The sequence below is a fragment of the Protopterus annectens genome, chromosome 10.part0, assembly GCF_019279795.1.
Source record: "Protopterus annectens isolate FY-2018-M chromosome 10.part0, PAN1.0, whole genome shotgun sequence".
Taxonomy (NCBI): Eukaryota; Metazoa; Chordata; order Ceratodontiformes; family Protopteridae; genus Protopterus; species Protopterus annectens.
In genome coordinates this window covers 448,247,023-448,269,225 of record NC_056744.1, presented here as the reverse complement: position 1 = coordinate 448,269,225, position 22,203 = coordinate 448,247,023, and positions in this window count along the sequence as shown.

The window sequence follows — 22,203 nt, the reverse complement described above, 5'->3', positions numbered from 1 at the left end:
ACAGGTTAGATTGCACATTTGCGACCTAGAAGCATCTAGACTTTTCTACTGCAGTCCCATGAAGATGGATACTGTGCAGACCTCTGGATAGTTGGAAGGAATTCATTAGGCCAATTTCTATGTGGTCTCTTCAGTCCAGCATGAACCTCAAAGACTGTGCGGCTGCTTTATCCAAGGATCCACAGTTGTGTATGAGCCCTGCTGTGGATGGTTTTGCTGAGAAAGCCCTCCTGTGTGATGAAGTTCAAAAATGTAATTATGAATGTCCTTTTCCTCTGACTCGCCTTCTCAGGATTTGGTAGATAAACCTCTGAAGAGGAAAAAGGCCACTACCACAGTAATTGACTTTTATGATCACCTTTAGCCCCCCCCCCCCGGCCTGATTTTCTTCGAGGCCACTCAATCCCAAATGAGGAAGACGTTTTCTGAAATGCAGAATGTCTGGAAGCATCACATGGTATTACCATCTCCATTGTCAGTTGTCGCCCAATAGGACAGCCTGCCTACTCAACAGTTAACAGTCCTGATTTGTATTGGTGAGTTTTGCTTACCTGATTATACCTTATATTAAAGTGCTGTCAGAAGAGGCCAATGGTTTTTGGAAATGTGTATGGTTGGTCACATTTTAGATCACTTAGTTTTTCCCCAAAATATGTTCTACTGGAAGACCAAGCTGTCTCCACATAGCTGTTTAGAATCCTGTATAGTACTCCTGAAAGGGAGCGTGGAGTTTGTTCTATCTTTAGAATGAGGTCAGAAGTTCTACATCCACCTCTGTCTGGTTCTGAAGAGGCTGGGACTATTTTTGTGACACGTTTTATAAGCATCAATTCCAGTATAGGAAATGTCCATTTGCACAATCCTCTGCACCTATATTGCTTGCTTGATTGCTTGGCCATGACAGCTGAAGCCATGCAGAAGGATCTTCATCTGTTCTCCTACCTGGATTTCTTCCTTCTCGTGGCCAATTTGAGGAACTTCCCAGTGTAGTGTTCCATGACTGAATGCTCCTTTGTTTGAAGTTCAGGCCGGTATTCTGTTTCCTTAAACAGAGTGGGGAGGTGAATTAGTGGTGTACACATTGTCCTTGGACTGAGGGAAAGTTCAAAGATGCAATCCTTCAGGCCTTTTATCATGTACTTGCTGGCAAAGTACCTCTTGGAAATGGCAAGGCTTGTTTCATGAGCTCACTGTGGCCAGAAGAGCCTGGTTCATATTTTTCTGTAGTTCTTGGCCTCTGGAGAGGTCATTCTAGTTCACACTCTTGAGAGATTGTGATAGGGCAAGCTACCTTTATCCAAAACTGTGGCTAATGCAGTGCTTTCTACAGTGTGTGTGGCATTTATCAGGAAAATTTCTAAAGCTCCTGAGGAGGGATTTCAAACTAATGTGACTCCAGGGCCACATGAGGCTGACTACACCTAGTTGAGGGCAAGTGACGAACAAAAGAAGAGCTCAGTCATGCAACCCCATACAAAAATAAACTAAAACTTAATTGACTGAGCCAGATTTAATGTCATACTAAAAATCTATGGAATGTAACAGAAAACAAAACACTTAACAGTTTTAAGTATCACGGTGACTGCAACACTCTGCCCTCCCCCCAAATCAACTTATGTATATTCAGTGATGGCAGGTGATGAAACGGCCAGTTTAAAATAAGGTCATAATTACTACTTTTTTTCAAACATCTTTATTGAATTATCACATGTGACATAGGCAAACTTGCGTTCGTATAAAAGTAATCAGACAATATTAACTTAAACATTGTACTTCACATGTATTGCTGTATATCATATAGCCTAAGCAATATTGCATAAATTATTCAATTCCTGCTTTTTTTAAACAAGAAACATCTTCATTAAACCATCACTTACTACATAGGCAATTAAACATTTATATAAATGAAAACAAACCACACTGACACACTCCCAGTTGCAAACATTATACATCATTTATAATCTACCCAGCCTTTCTCACTCAAACATTACATAGCTCATGTAAGTCCTGCTGCCTTTTAGACATCATTCCTCCCTTGTATGTATTGTTTCCACAATTTCCGTATTGCCTCTGTAGTTTCCTCCTAACCTTTTCTAAAGAGCTCAATTCCAGTTCTTTTTTGTCTGTTTATATATTCACTACTTCCAGTACAGTTGGTTTAGATTTTGATTTCCATTTTCTAGTAATTGCTTTTTTGGCAGCCATTATTATTAGACAGAGCAAGGCCTTACCACGTGTAAGCAATTCCGAATCTATATCACAGCTCAGAAAAATCATCTCCCTTGTCAGACCAGTCTGCCCATCCAGCATCTCAGACAGTGCATCCTGCAGGGAATCCTTAAAGTCCACCAACTTACCAAATTCCCAGAAAATATGTTCTCAGTTACCTCTTTCTTCTCCTTCACACTTCCAACATTTACTGTCTACCTGAAGAAAAATTCTCTGTAGTTTACTTGAGGTATAAAAATATCTATATAAACATTTCCAAGCAAAACTCCTAAATCTTCTAAATTTTGTTGCATATACGGGAGACATGAGTATATCCTCCCATTGTTTCTTTGTGAATTGCTTATCCAGTCTCTCTTCACAATCCTTTCTAACCTCCTCTGATTGATTCTTATAGTTATAATGCAATATTTTATACTGTACTAATTATTTTTTTAATGGCAGCTTCTGCTCTAGATTCTATTAAAATTCTACCATTGCTGGTCTTTCGTTTATAACCCCCTATTTCTGTCTCTTTGCCAATAATCTGCTATCAATCATTGATAGGGAAGGCAATCTTTAACTTGCAGTCCAAATAAATTCTTGGCATCTTCCCTTTCTGTCATCTTTCCCTCTCTAGTTATTTGCTCTCAAAACCTTGGTTCCTTTGCCAGTTTTCTCCATTTAATTCCAGCCCCCTCTAGCCTACTGTGTCTGTATCCCTAATTGCCGTAATCCCTATTGGCACAATCTCCTTTCACCATTCCCATGTTGGTTTAGTTCTTATTATACTTTCTACTACTTTATGAATATCATATTCTGTATGATTATTATTCTCCATAGAGGCCTGCATCCAAAATCCCAGTCTCTCCTTGTTTCTTGAGCTTCCGCTATGTTTCATCACCATCCCTTTCCACTTTGATAGTTTTCTGCTTGTACTATGTATAGGAGTTTTAACTGTAGCTCTGAAATACCCCTTCAGATTGGGTAATCCCAGTCCGCCCTGTTCTACTGAAAGAATCATCTGATTCCAATTGACTCTTGCTCTCTTCTTGTCCCAGATAAAGTCCTTTAGCTCTTTATTAATTGCTACCCACAACTTCTCCTCTGCTTGATAAAAATATGCCTGACCTATGTATAAGACTAAAGGTACTAAAAACAGGGCTTTATCTGGAAGGAAAAGATGGCATGAGTCAAGTGGGATAAGATGATACTTCCAGTAGAACAGAGCAGATTAGGACTACTCAGTTTGAATGGGTATTTCAGAGCTACACATTTAAGACTCCTATACATAGCAAAAGCAGAAAACTCTGAATTCAAAGTGGAAAGGGATGATGTTGAAATGGGGGAAGCTCAAGAAACAAAGAGAGACTGGGATTTTGGATGCAGGCCTCTATGGAGAATAATAATCTTACAAAATATTATATTCATAAAGTAGCAGAAAGTATAAGAACTAAACCAACATGAGAATGGAGAAAGGAGATTCTGCCAATAGGGATTACTGCAATTACGGATACAGACAGTAGGCAAGAGGGGGCTAAAATTAATTGAAGAAAACTGACAAAGGAACCAAAGTTTTGAGAGCAAATGACTAGAGAGGGAAAGATGATAGAATGGGAAGATGTCAAGAATTTATTTGGACAATAAGTTAGAGACTGTCTTCCCTATCAAGGATTGATATCAGAGTATAGGCGAAGAGAAAGAAGTAGGGAGTTCTAAACGAAAGACCAGCAATGGTAGAATTTTTAGTGGAATCAAGAACAGAAGCTGCCAATAAAAAAGGAATAATTAGTAGAGCATATACAATATTGCATTATAAATATAAGAATCAATCAGAGGAGGTTAGAAAGGATTGGATAAGTAATTCATAAAAAAACAGTGGGAGGATATATATATATATATATATATATATATATATATCTCCCAAATAAGCAACAAATCAAAGAAACAAGGGATAGGATTTTGGAAAATGTCTACATGATATTTTTATTTATGAACTTTAGAGAGTTTTTCCTCAGGTAGACAGCAAATGTCGAAGGGAAAGAAAGAGGTAATTAGGAACATATATTCTGGGAGTGCAGTGAGTTGGCTGACTGCAGGATGCACTGTTGGAGATGCTGGGTGGGCAGATTAGTCTGACGAGGGAGATGATTTTTCTGACAGAATCAAAATTGCCTAAACATGGTAGGGCCTTGCTCTGTCTAATGGTGGCTGCTAAAAAAGCAATTACTGGAAAATGGGAATCAAAATCTAAACCAACTGTACTGGAAGTAGTGAATATAGCAGCAGAGATAAAACAACTGGAACTGAGATCTTTAGAAAAGAGTAGGAACAAACTGCATAGGAAAAAAAAATGGTAATTCTGGGAACAGTACATACAAGGCAGGAATGATGTGTAAAAGGACGCAGGACTTAAATGAGCAATGTAATGTTTGAGTGAGAAAAATTGGGTAGATTATGGGTGATGTATATAGTTTCCAAATGGGAGTGTGTCAGTAAGGTTTGTGATGTAAAATGCTTGCAACTAGGATTGTGTCAATGTGGTTTGTTTTCATTTACTGTTATTTCCCCAAATAACACTGTCTTAGATGTTGCCCCTAGTACAAAACTGCTAGGAGTCATTATCGGCAACAATTTAACTTTTGACCCTCATATCCACAGTAACATAAAGGGGACACATCAAAAGCTGGGTGCCCTATACAGGCATAACTACTTCCCCAGCCTCTCCACCAAAAAGGCCCTAGCCTCTTAATTTCTTCTCCCTACTCTGCTGTATGGCGCCCCCATCTTCACCAACCTACAATCCTCCCTAAAAAGTAAACTTGACTCCTGCTACAATAAAATCGCCAAATTTGCTACAAACTCAAAAGTACTCCACACACCACTGCTCTTCACTGCAACAACTCAATTGGCTAGAAGCTCCCCACCACCTCACTTACCTACGATTAACTACAGCCTACAAGTTAATCTTCAAACCAGGAAGCTGTCCTTCCCTGTCATCCTTACTGACCACATACCATCCCACTCATCATCTCAGGTCAGAAAACAAAATGTTGCTGTCTATAATGAAACCCAAACTCTCAGCTGGCAAAATGCTATATTCCTATGCCGTCGCCAAGCTGTGGAACACTCTTCCTCCCTGTCTCAGAATGATCAGCATTCCTGCCTTCTTCAAAAAAATCCTTAAAATTGCATCTCTTCTCTCAATGGATATGCTCCTGTTCCCTACCAAACACCTGATATCCCACTCTAGGTTCCTATCAGTATCTACCTCCGTAAATAATTCCTCCAACTCTCTTCTATTACCTTCCTGTTTCACTCTGCCACCTACTTCATACGTCTATCTCAATCTTTTTCCTCCTGCTATGTACTTGTATATCTACACCCCTGTGCTTCTAGCGTCATACTACTATATACCCCTATCCTGCACATATCCCATAAATTTCCTCATCTTGCTTTCCTGCTCACGACTATCTACTTACTTTGCCATATCTACTATCACATCATCACACTGTACCTTTCTACTATCTCCGATTTCCACATATCTACCTCCCACCTTACATTCATCCTATGTACTCCTTTCTCTCTAACACACTAAGACCTTTGTTTGTAGTTAACATGCTTATAGTTCATGTGCATAATCTCTGTTACACATATGCTGTTGACACTTGCTTTGTAAATATTTTCTGTGTATTTTACTGTCTGTTGTACACAATTTTGTTTTGCTTTTATATTGTGGAGCTTTTCTCCCCAGGCCTCCACTGAAAATGGGCTCTTTTTAGGCCCAGTGGACTTCCCTGGTCAACAAATGCAATAAGTAAATAAATAAATAAAATTTATATAAATGTGGGATTGTCTATGTAGTAAGTGATGGTTTAATAAAGATGTTTGTTGTTTAAAAAAGGCAGGCATTGAATAATTTATGTAATATTGCTTGGGTTATATGGTATATAGCAATATATGTGAAATATGTTATATTAATATAGTTTGATTACTTTTATATGAATGTAGATGTGCCTATGTCACAATAATAATGTAACAAAGGTGTTTGGAAAAAAAAAAGTTGCTTAACAGCAATCTTTGTAAGCCCTTACATGTTATTGAGGTGTAATCCCTTATTTTCTGCCTAGCATTCTGCAGTTGATCCTATTCTTGTTCTGTGAGATTACCCCTATTCTATAATACTTTCATATTTGTCAGTCCCTCTAAATAATTCCTGTTACTTCTTAACTATAGCTCCCTTTCTTTTATTTCCACCCTATTTTTAAACTCCACCTTAATTCTAGCTATATTTTCAGAAGAAATTTATATCCTCTCTAACAGCTCCTGAATAATCTGCACTGCCCATTCCTTAAATTCGTCTTTTCAACAAATAGGTGGAAAAAGCGCCAATGTCTAATTTTTGTTTCATTACCCTGTGTTTTTATTTTAGCTATTATTGGCGCATGATCTGAAGTAGTTATTGGGTGGGTATCGAGACCTTCAGTTGAATGCACATGTTCCTGTGAAATGTAAATTCTGTTTAGCCTACCCCTGTTTTATATCTTGGGGAATAATGTGTAAATTCACTCCGAACTACTATTACTGAGTTTACATCTTCTTCAAAAATCTATCCTCCTTTGTTATATTTCCCCTTCTGAGCTCCCAAGACATATCTTCACTGCTGCAAATCAAGTTCCAGATCCCACGTATAAGTAATATTCCTTGCTGAAAACTGATTATTTCTGTCAGAATTTTCTTAAGCTCCATTACAGCAATTTTAGGTGGAAAGTAAATACATGCCAATGTAATCCTCCTCCCCTGCCAGTTGCCCCTTAGCACTACAAATCTGCCATTATTATCTTTATCTTGTTCTATCACTATTGGCGCTCCTGTTGCAATTAATATGTGCTCTTATTTTCCTTTATCCCAGGTATTCCGCTGAATAACCATCCTGAAAACCTTTCTTTATCAAATTCACATGTTCAGTTCTTTCTGTGTGTGTCTCCTGTAACATAGCTATTTGCACTCTGCAGTTTTTTTTTAATGTAGGTCACTACTCTTTCTTGTTTGTATTTATCTGTGAGGCCATTTACATTTAAAGACATTAAAGAAATCATCATTGTATTAAAAGTTATTATTCCCACCTTTTACTTGTAGCACATGTTTTGTTAAATTTCTAGTTCCAGCCTATGTTACATGCATACACTCTTTGGCAGGTTGAACTTTTATACAGTTGTTTCATTTCATATACATTTCAGCCTTTGTCACATCTTATGAAATTTTTGATTTATTGAAAGCCCTCAAGCAAAAAAAAAAACACCTAATACTAACACACAAAACTATATACACCTTCAAATATTGAAGTTTTGCCCTCCTAATAGAAACAAAAGTCCCAATCTGACAGCCACACAGACTTGAGTTAAACTAAAAGAAAGGTCATCCATGCTACGAAGCATGGTACAGCCTGTGCTTCTATTAAGTGCTTGATTGGTTTTGTTTTATCTTTGGAAAGCCCCTGAATGCTTTCAGAGAATATAATCTACTTTGGGAAAAACCCTCAATGTTTTTAGAGAACAGTATCTCTTGACCAATTTCTTTTCTTTTTTTTTTTTCCTCAGCCAATCACTCTCTACCAGACTGTAGCCAGTCTCTCTTTATCAGATTGTCTCCATGGGGACACAAGAACCAGACACCCACATTTTCTTTATCATATTGTTTCAATGGAAACATGAAGACCAGCTGCAGAATTCTTAGTGAACGTGCATGTATTTGCTAGAAAAAAGCCTCATAAAATTCATTGTTCTTTTTCATTTAATTGCTCTGTCTTAAAACTTGTTAATAAGGCATTCTAAGCTCTTTAACCCAGTCATTTCCCCATGCAAGATTGAGAAAAAGCACATTAATTTTTCTTTTATCATGCTTTTTCCCCCAGGCTTTTATATACATTGTAGTGCCTACATTTCTTAAAACTGAACAAGAAGAGAGAGAGAGATGGGAGAAAGAAAGAAAAAAACAGCAGCACCTGTTTACATTCCCATTGCATTAATAACTGAAAATAAATTACTCTATAGTATGTAAAGAAAACCACATGCCACAAAATTGGTACTATTTAAGAAGAGAAATCTTTAGTTACAGTTCTTTCTTCCTCCTGTTGTCATCCTCAAAGCACTTTAAACATTTAATGACATGAAGTAGGGCATATGCTTTAGAGTCCCCCAGAAGTCCAACAAACTCTGAAAGTCCAGTATTTTCCAGATTTTCTTGTTCTGTCATATTTCACAAATATAATTATTGCATTGTAATCCCATATTAAGTCACTGGTTTTATTACTGGTCAGCTCTGAAATCTTGCCACTGCTTCATTCCCAACATATGATCGATTATTCTAGTCAACTCTCATGCTCCCTTCCTTCTCGCCAACATTTTCTGAAAAATTTGAAAAGGTTTCACAGGTACAGTCCCTTTGTGGTCTTTATTACCCAAAGAACAAGAGCAGAATCTCCTTATGTTTCATAGCTTACTTATTGTTAGACAAACTTTTTTTATTTTCTCCCTAGCATGTACTTCATCAAAAAATGGTGTTGTCCCTCCAGGGAAGAATACCTTGAAGACAGCTGGGCACAGCAGTTTTAATTTCACACCTGCTTCTCAACATTCCCTGAATAGCGGAATAAATTTGCTCCTCTTCTATCTGGTGTACAATGAATAATCATTCTCCACAAACAGTCTGCTGTCTCCCACTTTTAGTACTTTGTCCTTCTGCCACAATGTTGTCAGAATCAGCTCCTTCTGCTGGTAGGATTGCATCTTTACTATTAAAGGTCTAAGTTGCTTTCTTATAGCCAAGTTTGGAGCATACACACAGTGTGCCTTTTCAACTAATAACTCCTGCAGTGGATTACCAGTCCAGTTGCTTATTTGTACTTTCATAAAATTAATACAATCTGTTCCTTCCAGCTTCTCTGGTATAGCTGAAACTCTCAGGTTTTCCCTATGTGCTCTGTCCTCTAATTCTGTTACTTTTTAAACATCTCTTCCTGAGCAGTCTCATATTCAGCCAACCTTTTCTTTATTTCGACTTCTGATTTTTGCAGCTTTATCATGTCATCTGAATATCTGTTTAAAGCTTCTTCCATTTTTCCAGCCTTTTGTTGTTGGTGTTGATATACTTAATCAGTGTTTTGTTTATTTTAAGCAGTTCTGTATGCAGTCGTCTTATATCTTCCTGTAGGTTACTGGAAGTTATGTCTGAAGGTTGCATTGCTTTTTGATGAACATCTGCAGAACTCTCCCAAGTCGGTGTTTCTTCCTCACTTTTTGTAGCGGATTTATTTCCAGGTCTTCTGTATTTCTTTATTCCTGGCATCCAGGCAGTGCACTTACTAACCAGTTACTGAAATTTACCCATAAACAGAAGTCTACTGGCCTTATCTGCTGAGTTTCTGATTTCACACTGGGAGAGATTAGAAGTAAGCTGTTACTCAGTGTACAGCCAACTTGGAAGTCAAGGTCATAATTACTATGATCTTACTTTAAGTTTCCTGTCACCACTTAAACATAATACAATGTTTTATTTCTCAGCTGTAGTCAGTTATTATAGATAAGGGCTATACAATGGAAGAAGACACAACCTTTTCCTGTAATACTAGACTACAGTTCATTTTTACCGTACAAAAAATGTATTTCAAAAATTCATAGAAAACACCTTTTTAAATGACTCATATAATGGTCATTCAACAACGGTCGTGTCTGCCCTCCCCAAAAAAGAAAGGTAGTCACCTTTATACCACTCTGGTTTTAGACTAATATTTTGTTTCAATTAGAAATGGTCATAGCATGCCTCCTCACTCCTGCCACAGAAGACTGTCACCTTCTTTGTACCTTCCTGAAGTTAAATTGCGATGAAAAAAAAAGAACACATGACCACAGCAATATACTTCAACTTACCATCAGGTATATGTATACAGCATGGCTGCTGCACCCCTACCCTCCAATAAAAAAAGCAGCAACCACCTTCTGTGTACACCTCTGGAATTTGATTGTGAAAAAGAGAAAAATAATGACCACTGTAGTGTATTTCAACTTGATTCATAATGGCTGTGTTCTCTCTTGACCTTAATCTGATAACTAGGGAATTTATAGTGTACCTTCCTTGAAAGAGTACATTTAAATATAAAATAATACTCAGCATTTATAACTGTCAGCTCAAGTATTTCTTGCCTGAATAATGAATAAATGAGTTCCATTACATTTGAAACCTCTTGATCTGCATGCCCCATGCTCTTCAAATAAGTGGTTGGTCTTTCAGTTGTAATGCTTACAGTAATATATGCAAATCAGTAGACAGGCAGTGGTACATGACAACCCTTAAAACATAAAAATACTTATTTTTCCCAAGTAATAGCTTGTGTTTTAATCAGTTTTAACCCAATAGTACAGTGCAGTACTCTAATGTGATTGTACACAAATGCAGAAGTAATAGATGTAATTTAATAAGGTTAGCGGTGGTGGTGCTGCGCTAGCGCTGTCGCCTCACAGTAAGGCGCTGTCCGGTTCGATTCTCAGCTAGAGCATCTTCTGCGTGGAGACATGTGAATAGGCGCCTGCTCTGAAGGTTGTGCGTCAGGCCTGGCAAGCTGGTACGTAAAAATCAACTGACAATCATTAGCGGACCAGAGTTCCACTGTGGCAACCCCTAACCGGGAAAAGCCAAAAGACACAAACAAGTGATCCCCCAAATGTCTTGCACTGCATGCATTTAAATGAAGCTTAGGCAGTGCATAACCATTATTAAAACATAAATCTATTTTTTTTTTCTTAGCTTAATTCCCTGTTTTAATGATTGTTATACCGGTGTAATATAGGAAGGTAATTTAAGGAAATGCAGGAAGCAGTAACCTTTTGTTTTGAGTACAACAACGGTACTCATGCAACACTCTCAAGTCTGTTCAAATCGCATACAACAGCGTGAAAAAGGTTAAGCAATTATAGCCATGAAGTGTTAAAAGCAGGTAATTTTTTTACTTTTAAATTTGAAAATAGTGCCCATGTTGTACTAGATTTTGTTAGAAATTAGCTTAAATACTAGCAGTGAAACTTGTAAAACAAAGTTGCAGAGTCTGGTGTTCAGAATGACAACTTTAAAGAATTCCAAAATAAATTGTAACAAATTCCACTTGGATACCAAATAAGCAGTAATAGTTGCAGCAATATTTTGCATGTCATTTGCCTACTGTGCAACTCTGAGCAAGTCACTTAACCAGCCAGTGTGCTCCTGGGTCACCCATGAAAAGGGGCGCTAGTATCCAGTGAGTTTACCTGGTTAACAAATGTATAAAATAAACTTTCAAACTGGGTGAATTTCATACCTCTCAACTGTTCAGAATGTCCAGATTTTTGCCTCATAATTTTGGTGTGTTCTTGAAAGATTTGTGGTTTTCTGTCAAATCACTGAGGATTGAGATCAGTAAATAGTCATAGGCATTTTCATTGCAGACTTCGTATCCTTAAGAAAATTCATGTTGACACAAAACCTGTTGTTCTAGCAACTTCCTCAGTTTTTAAGAACAATATTTAAAATATATCCTTATTTTTAGGCCTATGTCCCACCATTATTTTAGGATTTGCCCAGATTTCTTGCACTAAGGGGGTGAGAGGTATGGTGGTATATACCCAAAGTAAAAAAAAAATCATCAACTGAGTAAATTTTTAAAGGAGCAATAGTTTTTATTCTGAAGTCCAGTCAGCAGTGTACCAAGGAAGGAGAGGTGGGTGCAGTTTGTTCTTGTCCAGGAAATAAGGGAGTTCTAAGTGTTAGAACATGCATTCAGTAGATGCCAGTGGTGTGGTAGCACAATACTGTCACATTTGTAACAGCAGTTTGCTACTGTTTGGGCTGTAGAGCTGTTTTTTGATAGATTGTGTGAATATATATTTTTGGGAGTCCTCAACTAGAGTTAAAGGCGGTCAGATAAAGGAGTTGCAGAGGAGACCAGGTAACCTAGGTATGGTTCTGAGTACAGTGTAGCTCTGGGCCATAGTCTTTTAAAGCTGCTATCATATAACTAGACGATTACTGAGTAATTACTTCAGTAGTCAGACATTTACAGCCTTTGATTTTATTACATATCTCGCAGTGGCGACTTAACTGCAGATACTAAGCTAGCACATCATGAAGATAAAGATAGTTTCCTAAATTGAGTGACATTAACTGCTGCATAGCTAGGGTTCAACAGTATTTTGTCTTCACTTTTTTTTTTAATAATGAATGATGCACAAAAATACAGCAAGGGCAAAAAACAGTAAATAATGTGACCCACTCATTCATTATTTTGAATGACTGAGTGAATAATTTTCTTTTAAAATGCTATATTTTTTGTAGGTTGTAGCCCAGAACATGTCTACATGTGTTTTTTCCGATCTCATCTGCTGATTGTTGCATGCAGTTTGGGCTGTATTCGGAAACAAAAAGTAAATGCCAAAAAGCTGCAAACCGAAGCATAGTTTATTAATTACAGTATTTCATTCAGTGCCTTATGAATGAAAGAATGAATGATTTTTGTTAAAATTGGTGTGGTGTTGCACATGAACTGGACTAACTATCTGTGTTTTTAATTGCTGATGACTGTTAACAGTGCAGCTTTCTATAAACTGTAAATGCCATGTATGGGCCAGATTAAATGTATTTACGGGCTGGATTAAAAATATTCACAGCTTACCTGTCAACCTTTTGGCAGTTGTGGACAAATCCAAAAATAATGGCGGGACAATTTTTAAATATTGCTCTTACAAACTTAGAAAGTTGAGAGAATAACAGGGTTTATATTAGTATGCATTTCCTGAAGGGTGTGAAGTCTAAAATAAATGTCTGTCATTATTTAGTGAATTCAGTCCTGAATGATTTGCCTGAAAGCCACAGATTTTATAAAACACAGCAAAAATAAAAACTCTGAGCAGCCAATAGGTAGATGGGGTTCACATCTGGCCTGTGGAATGGAAGCTTTCTGACCTTGAGACCCATGCCTTAAGAGGCAACCAGAAAGCATTCCATGCATGGCACAGACATATCCAAGTGGAAAAGCTGGATTCTTGGTCGAATGTAAAGCATGCAAGTTTAAATTAGTCTGTTTCTGTTCTCCTATTTGCAAATATCTGATTGCTTTTTAGCTTTTTACGTAGGACGTTGCTGCCGCTGCTGTTTGTTGGTGTGTCAGCAGTGCTTTCGTTTTTTTTTTCTCTCCATAGTTGTGTGACCATTGAGGTAATATTGCAGGAAGGCTTGGCCACTGCAGAAAACATTTTTTTGTGTCTTAACTTATGGCTGGTGAAGTCAGGCATGCTTTGGTTTCCAAGTCCCCCTTCCCTGACTATTCCCAGGGTGAGGAACTGTTGGACTCTGTGTTCATTTCCCTTGAATTCGTTTGTTAATAAAGTTGTTTTGGAAGCCCAAAGCCGCCTTCACTATACTATTGAGGGACTTGATACTCAGTGTAAGGTCCAGTCTGTTGAAGTGACTTATTGTCTAATACTGTTAAAGATGACTCATGTTTTGTCTTCATGAGCTGTCAGTGTTACCAGTAAACATGGCTTGTCTCCCTTGCTACCAGATAAGAGTTCCAGTGCTTTAGGTAGCCATGAGAAGAGGATATATTCTGCTCCACTTTGTTGGGCATTGGGCCCTCTGCTATCCTGATTCTCATTTATCCAGGTTTCATGTCTTCCTGGCCAAACCTTTGTACTAGGAAAGTTCCAGAGCCCACTTTTATAGTCTTACTCTGTAATTTGTTGAGGCTGAAGCGTTAACCAGATTAAACACACCAGCTGAATTTTCAGCTCACATTTTACTTCCCACATCACCTTACGTGTATATACTAATTCTGCAGTCACACAGCCATGGAGAAAAGGGAAAAACCCAGACAGATGGAATTACTGTTGGCACACATAGTCAAAGTATACCAGTAGTGATTTCCTGTGCAGAATAACACTGTAGCAGTTCTGCATCAGGGGACTGCTCTCTAGTTCAGTCCTTGTCTGTGTCTGAAAAGTTTAAGGTATCACTTTCAGACATTGACTGTGGTAGCTCAATTGGGCTGAAACCTGGATGTAAGTGAATACCTTTATGCCCCCTCCCATGAGTTGACCAGCTGCTAGTAGTCCTGCTTGAAGATAGTTTCCCTGCTGAGAACCCTCACCTTCCTTCCCTGTAACGTCAGATGGCCACTATATATTTATAGCTACCTTTCCTAGGTCCTTTTCATTTTGTTGCCTTTTTAAGCACAGAGATGTATACTTTCCTAACTGGTTGCCATTTCTCTTTGTGAAGGCTCAAGAAGTCTTGGTTTGGTAGCCTTGATGTAGATGTATTTTGGCTCCTCATTTCTCAAGCCTGGCATTGTCCGGTCAGCAGAAATGCAGAGAGACACTTCACTGTGACATGCCACACATGATGATGTAGTTGTTACTATGAACTATGAGGGCTGTGAGGCAGCAGACCCATCACACACAGTAGAATGCCCTCTAATGTTGGTCACTTGTATGAGCGACCGTGGATTGGTAGGTAGTCTCCACTGAACCTTAAGTGGGCTTACGCTTTCTTGTCACTGAAAACAAATGTTTGTTCATGAGAGCAGTAGCCTACCTAGGCTGCTTTTCATTTCTGGATCATTGACCTGTACTGCCAGGATTAAATGTGCTGTTGATCATTTGGAACAAAAGAAAAGGCTTCTGTCCCTTTTAGCCATGGAGATTACCTTCTTCAGAAGCCTTCCCAGTTTCAGTTCTGCACCCAGTCTATGCTTGCTTGCTTGATTATAGAGAGCAGTTGATTATTTGACACTGTATGATTTTAAGCTTCACTTTCTTAGCAGTTCACATTCCTGTGGGGGAATGTGTTAGCAGTCATTATAGTTCTCTTTCAATCCTGTCCTGGAGTCATGATGTCAGAGATTCTGACTTTGCAGGCCCTCCAGAGACATGGCACAACAGAAATCAGCTCTTCTGCCATCAGGAAGATCACATTCCTCCACTTCTGTTTGGTGCGTCATGTGCAGGCGAGAGGGTTATTTAATCATATTCTCCTTTCAGTATGCTTCGTAATTCTTATTGATACCATATATCATTGTACAGTTTAGGGAAAAAGATAAACTCATTCACAGTGTCTTTCAGTTAGTGCTCTCCACACCCCTTTGCTTGTATCTAACTCAACAGTTACACAGGACATTCCCCATCATGTTTAGGATGTCCATATGATTTGGATATTAGCTGGTTCCACCTTAGGGGAGGGCCTGGAGTTGCATCATCTGACCCTGTAATTTTTCTGGCTCTGTCTGTTGTGGATTTTGGAGCTGCTGGGAAGCTTTTCACTTGGACCTTCAAATGGAAATGATTGCTATTTTGGCAGAGCCATGACTCCAGCAACCCCAGTCAGCAATTTCCATTTTTGTAACTTATTTGCTAACTTGGTAAACCCAGTAGGTACAAGCATTTTTTAGGGTGACCTCTATTGTAGAGACAGTGGGAATCAAACCTTGTACTACCAGATGAAGTTAATTAGCAGCTTGTAGTCTTAATCCTGTGTGCTAAACCACCTGGCAATTACAGGTGTTAGATGTTTTGGATGCATGTATATTTCAACTTAATTTTTTTTGTATGAGGATTACAGGTCAGTCTTCTTGTAGGATTGAGATCCACATCTGGTTGATGGAGCAGTAGTGTGAGAGTGCTGCTGCTTCATCAATTTGAAGGACTTCTCTCCTTTCAGAGATTCGGACTTCATGCTCTGCAAGCTTGCCTTTCTGCCATTGGATCTGCGAGTCTACTAGTGTTGGAGTCCATTTATGGACAAAAGAAATAACTTCCTGTTAAGCTCCCATTTTGCAGTAAGGCTCCCAGGAGCCTTCTGGCATACAGGAGATTCTTCTTTGTCCCATTTTCAGGGACAGGTTCCTCCTGCTATAGTCTCAACTTATTCAAAGATGGGTTTGATTTTGTCCTTCAACCTGGCTTTTCTTTTCCCGTTTCTTTTTGAGGGTGAAATAGGGGGAGGGAGGAGGGCTTTTCACTCCCTAAATGTGCACCACCTGCTGAGCAGTTCTGTGAAGTGGTTTCACTGGTTTAGTCAAACTGATCTAGTGGTCCTACTTGCTTGTCTCTAGGATGGCAAGTTATCTGTCAAGTATCCTCTTATTGAATTAACAGTTTGTTTTTCACCACTGGATGGTTTCACTCACTTAACTTTACTGAAATCAAACTCTGCTTCATTCTTTGAGCAGCTGCTTCTAGCATTTGCTTTGGAGAGTCTTATTACAGGGATTAATGCCACAGCCTGTTTGTCTGCAGTTTTTTCTGCAAGAATCATTGTTTCAGGTACAGTTCTAGCAGTATAGCTCTCTTGCATAAATTCTTAATCAGTGTTTACACTTGGTTATGTTCTGGTATGGTCCTGCCCTCCTGCCTTCCTGGTGGCTTATTACTTTTTTTTTTACTCAAATGGTTTTTATTTTGATGAAATAGCACAATTTAATACATTCATAACATTTATTAACCATTTACAGTATTTACATTCAGCCTGACAAAAAGGATTCAGATAAAAACATTTGTAATTAAATAATAAGTTAATATATAAACTATGATAGTTTGGAAGAGTTTGGTTCCATCTGTAGGGTATCAATCAAATTCAAAACTTTCCTCCACAGACTATTAACCAATGGCTTAGGAAAAGTTCTTAACTCTTTAGTTCTTTTCTCCATTAGTATGCATTTCTTCAGTGATGATAGGAATTCCTCCATTAGAGTTCCATCTTGTAGTTATACATTTTCTGGCTGTTGCTAACATTGTCCACAACAAATACAGGTCATCTTTCTTCATATTATTACTATTAACAACATTCAATAAAATTAAAGACTTTATCAAAACAAATATATCAGTATAGATAGCTTGAAGAAATTTGTTAATTTCATTCCAATATGATTTAATATTAGTACAGTCATAAAAAATATGAGACCAGTCAGCATTAGTGGACAGATGACATCAACAACATAACTTGCTGTTTGAAGGGTTCATTTTTGAGAGTTTCTCAGTTGTCAAAAAGGGTCTGTAGAAATTTGCAATGAAAAATCCTCCAGAATTGTGAGTAAGAAGTTAGTTTAACTGAAAATAAAATGTTTGATGTTCTGTAGTCCTATCTCGCCTTCAGTCTTACATATGGGTTCGGAGCCGATCCTCAGCTCCGACTCGGCCCATTACAAAGCTCAAAGTTTCTTAGTTGGCTCGTGGCTAGGTAGGTATCCCATAGTGCACTAGTACAATCCCCAGATCTCGTTTGCCGCGTCTGTGAGTTCAGAAGTGCTTCTTGCTTGGCTGTGGCTAAGTTTAAACTTTTTTGTCTTAGTGCTTTACTGTTTCTGTAGCTTAGTTATCTTATTACTAGATATTGCTTAATAGTGTTTGAAGTGGTTATAATAGCTTAGAAGTGTTTTTGTTCGTTAAATTAGTTAATTTGTTGAGAGCTGGTTGGCCGTTGGCCCTTGTTGTTCTCCGTTTTGGCATACTGTGTGCTAGTTTTTTATTAATATTGATATTTCTTAGGTCCACGTTGATTTAGATTTAGGACCTTGTTTCTGGTCTTATTGTGTGTGTGTGTGTGTGTGTGTGTGTGTGTGTGTGTGTGTGTGTGTGTGTGTGTATATATATATATATATATATATATATATATAGTGTGTGCAGTGTTTTTGCTAGTCTTGTTAGAGTCTTCTCTGCAGGTCTGCGTTTAGGGCCTTTGTTTTTCTAATTTTTAGAAAAGTTAAGATTGTATGCAGTGTTGTTTGCTTGTTTCTTTGACTGCTATTAGTTTCTGGCCTTTTTCTATGACTTAGCCTATCTAGCTAGGTCCGTTTAAGTTAGAGGACCTAGTCCTCTCCTATTTTCATATTTTCCTCAGGGCTAGGCCTGTTTAAGTTAGAGGACCTAGTCCTCTTTACTCTCTCTCTCTCTCTCTCTCGTGTGTGTGTGTGCTTGTTAGGGCTAGGCCCATTTAAGTTGTGCTTGTTGTGTACTGCTTTATTACATAGCTTTCCAAAATGTCTAAAGACCACAAACCTTTGGGTTTCAAAAAATGTATAAAGTGCTCCCAGAAGATGTCAATTACGGATGGCCATAGTAAATGTGTATATTGTCTCGGAGCCATTCATTTGCAGGAAACTTGTTTATTCTGCCATTCCTTTAGCTCCAGAGTTCTCCAGGAGAAGAAGAACAAGTTAATTTTACAAGGTCTCCTCAAGCCTTCCTTCAAGGAAGACTTATGGAGTTCTTCTTCATCCAAATCACATTCCTCCAAAAAAGAGAAGGTTAAGCCGGCCAAGAGACATCCTCCGGCACCGACTAGTGTATTGGAACCTCCTCAGAAACGATCTAAACTTGATAAGACTTCTGCCGCCTCAGCTCCACTGTCCTCGGAGCCATTCGAGGTTGCCGATGTTGACACTGTCGGCCCCAAGCCTTTCGGAGCCGACTACTGAAAAATTACATCGGAGCCGGTCCAGAGATCCTTTGCCGGTCTCCTCAACCTTAAGATCTCCAATTTTACAGAGATCCAGATTTCCTACCCTGTCATCCAGAACCTCCAAGAGCCTGTCAGAGGAAGATGTGGAGAGAGTAATGCTTAGACTCCTGAAGTCGTCTGCCTTGCCCAAATTGTTGTTGGCTCCGACCCAGTTGGTTCCAGAGCCATCTGAGCCCATCCTACCTGTTGTGGTTCCTCCGAGCTGAGTCAACCTTTCAGAGCCAGAATTTTTGGTGCCACTTGTTGTGGAACCCTCGTTTCCAGCTCCCCTCGTGGCTGTCTCAGAGCCGAGTTCCGCTCCGACACCTTCGGCACCGTCTGTGGTGTCTTAAGTGCCAAAGCTCACCGGTCGGCCCCGACAGGGGCACTTGGACCTGAACCTCCTCTGTTCCGAGTCTCCCTCTTGGTGCGTCGGCTAGGGTGAGCTCGGACTCTATATCCATCTCGGAGCTGGTCGCTCTGGAGCCGATGACTGCCTCCGTTTCCTTGGAACCGGGGCTGTCTTTGGAGTAGGAGATTTCTACTTTTGAGATGATGAGGAGTGTGCTGTCTCGCTCATCAACTCCATGCAAGGGTACTGACTCTCTTCCCCCTCAAGCACTGACCTCTGTCTCAGCATCTACTCTCTCTCGACAGCAGAGACCTGCAGCCTCAAGAGCCCCCGTTGGGTGGCCCCCAGTCTTCAGAGACCTCCCCAGAGTACCCTTCTGAGGAGCCCCCTCAGAAGAGGACATGAAAGAGGAAGCATGTAGACTCCCCGGATGAGTCCATCACTTCAGACACTGACCTCGAGGAGACAGAAAGGTCCCCCAAGTCATCCTCTGATGTCTCCTTTGTAGACATCTTAGAGATCCTTAAGCAGAGAAGCGGCTGGCCCACTGTCACCCCTTCTGATGAGGAGTCAGTGTACCTGAAGGCTTTCGGGTCTCAACCTTCAGCCTCCTGGGTGTCTCCACCTTTTGATGAACTTTTAGACCTGGTTAGTCTGAAGATGTGGGAGACTCCTGATGCCATGGAGCCAATTCCCAGAAGACCCAATAAATTTCTGTCTGCCCCAAAAGAGAAAGATTTTTTGTCCAAGGGCGTGCCTGTAGATACCATGGTGGTGGTGGCGGCCACTAAGAAGGAGCTAGCAGAGACTTCATCTGCCGAATAAGGAGTCTCGAATGATGGATAGATACGGGAAGCCTCTTCAGCGGCTTTTACACTCAGATCACTGAACTATCTAACACATTTTACGAGGCTTCAAAGAGATCTCCTCAAGGAGTTAGGAGATACTCTTCAAGGTACATCTACTGAAGGAGTCCCTGAGAAGGTGTCTGCTCAGTTGTTCACCTTAAATTCCATCGTCAACTCCTTCATGAGGCTGATCTCTTATGCAGCAGACTGAGCAAGCAGGGCAGCGGGTTCAGGAGTTTCCCTTAGGAGACACTCCTGGATGCGCTTGTGTAATTTTGGGGAGCTGTTCAAGTCTACCTTTACCAACGCCCCCTTTGATGGTTCTTCAATGTTTGGACCTAAGGTAAAAGATACACTCACCAGGTGCTACAAGAAGGGAAAACTCTCTGTGCTGTGGGAGTACGTTTTACCGTCCCCTCTAGACCATATCCTAAGGGTCAGAGAGGTGGTAAGATATGGTTCAAGAAGTCCAAGAGATTTTTCCCGGATGCACAGGGTGACTCCTCCTTCAGAGGCAGAGGAGGAGGAGCTAATGGTAGACCGCCTGAGAGGCGGGGGGTCCACAAAACCAGGGAGGCCGCGATTTGTTTCGAGGCCATCCCTATCAGCGCTCCTGATGTGGAGCCTGGCTGTGCTTCTCTGGAGCCAGTCGGGGTCGCATATCTTTGTATCCAGAAGCCTGGCTAAACATCACCCAAGACAAATGGGTACAAAGAATAATCACCGGAGGTTACTCCATACCCCTTTTTCTTCCACCTCACACTCCCAAGAAGATCCCAGCTGTTACACCCAATCACAGGGATCAAGCAACTGCAGAAGTGCAAAAGTTGCTCGAAAACAGAGTCATACAAACCATCCCCGCAGACCAGATAGGATTCAGAACTTACTCCAGATTCTTTTTAGTGCCAAAACGTACAGGGGGCTGGAGGCCCATCTTGGACCTCAGCAAACTAAACGAGTCTGTAAAGAAGGCCAAGTTCCAGATGGTGACACTGCAGTCTATACTCCCTCTGTTAGGGAAAGACAATTGGATGTACTCCATAGACCTCCAAGATGCGTACTACCGTATAAAAATGGACAGAGCGTCGAGGAGCCACTTACGCTTCCGGCTGCCAGTCACTACCAATTTCATGCTCTGCCCTTTGGTCTTACCACAGCCCCCAGGGTGTTCACCAAATGTATGGCAGTAGTGACAGCTCACCTGAGATGTTTAGGATTCCAGGTGTTTCCGTACCTGGACGACTGGTTCCTGACCGCCACCACCATGCATCTACTCCTACAAACCAGAGATTCCACCATCCAGCTTTGTTCCCAGCTGGGGATTACAATAAATTGGGAAAAGTCTGCCTTATCGCCCTCTCAATTTGTGACTTTTATAGGTGCAGAAATAGACACAGTCGCCATGTTAGCTCGTATACCTGCAGAAAGAGTGCAGAACCTCAGACAACAAGTTCTCCGTCTATTTCCACTACAGAATGTCAAGGCAAAGACAGTGCTGAAACTCTTAGGGACCCTGGTCTCCACCATTACGTTAGTCCCTCTAGCCAGATTACATATGCAAATTCTCCAATGGCTTCTATCGTCCCAGTGGTCTTTTCAACAACTGCCTCTATCTCACCACATCATCATAACAGAGTCTTACAAAAAGGACCTTAGTTTGTGGATTCAGCCCAACCAACTAACAACAGGCATGCCATTCCTTCCTCGCCAACCCATTGCTACTGTGACCATGGATGCCTTACAGATGGGGGGGGGGGGGCATTATCTAGGCAGGACTGTCCGAGGCACATGGCAAGATCATGAGGCTCACCTGCATATCACTGTCCTGGAGATGAGAGCAGTGCTTCTAGCGTTGCTGGCACTTCATGACTTTCTTCCTCTAGGGATGATAGCAATCCCGTCGGACAACATGTCAGTGGTATGTATCTCAACAAACAAGGAGGAACCAGATCTTACCCCCTTTGTTGAGAGGCCCTTCGGGTTTGGGAGTGGGCAATTTCTTCCCAACACTTTCTGGTGGCAACACACATCCCAGGGACAACCCATGTGATAGCCGACAAGCTCAGCAGAGCAATCTTGATGCCTCACGAGTGGTCTCTGAATCAGGAAGTAGCGGAACAGAACTTCCACAAATGGGGACAGCCTTGCTGCGATTTCTTCGCCAGTCCTATCAACTCCAAATGCAGCAGCTACTTTTCCCTTATCCCCCCTCCGGGGGAGCCACCGAGAGATGCACTTGTTCACGATTGACCGCTGGGACTCCTTTATGCTTTTCTTCCC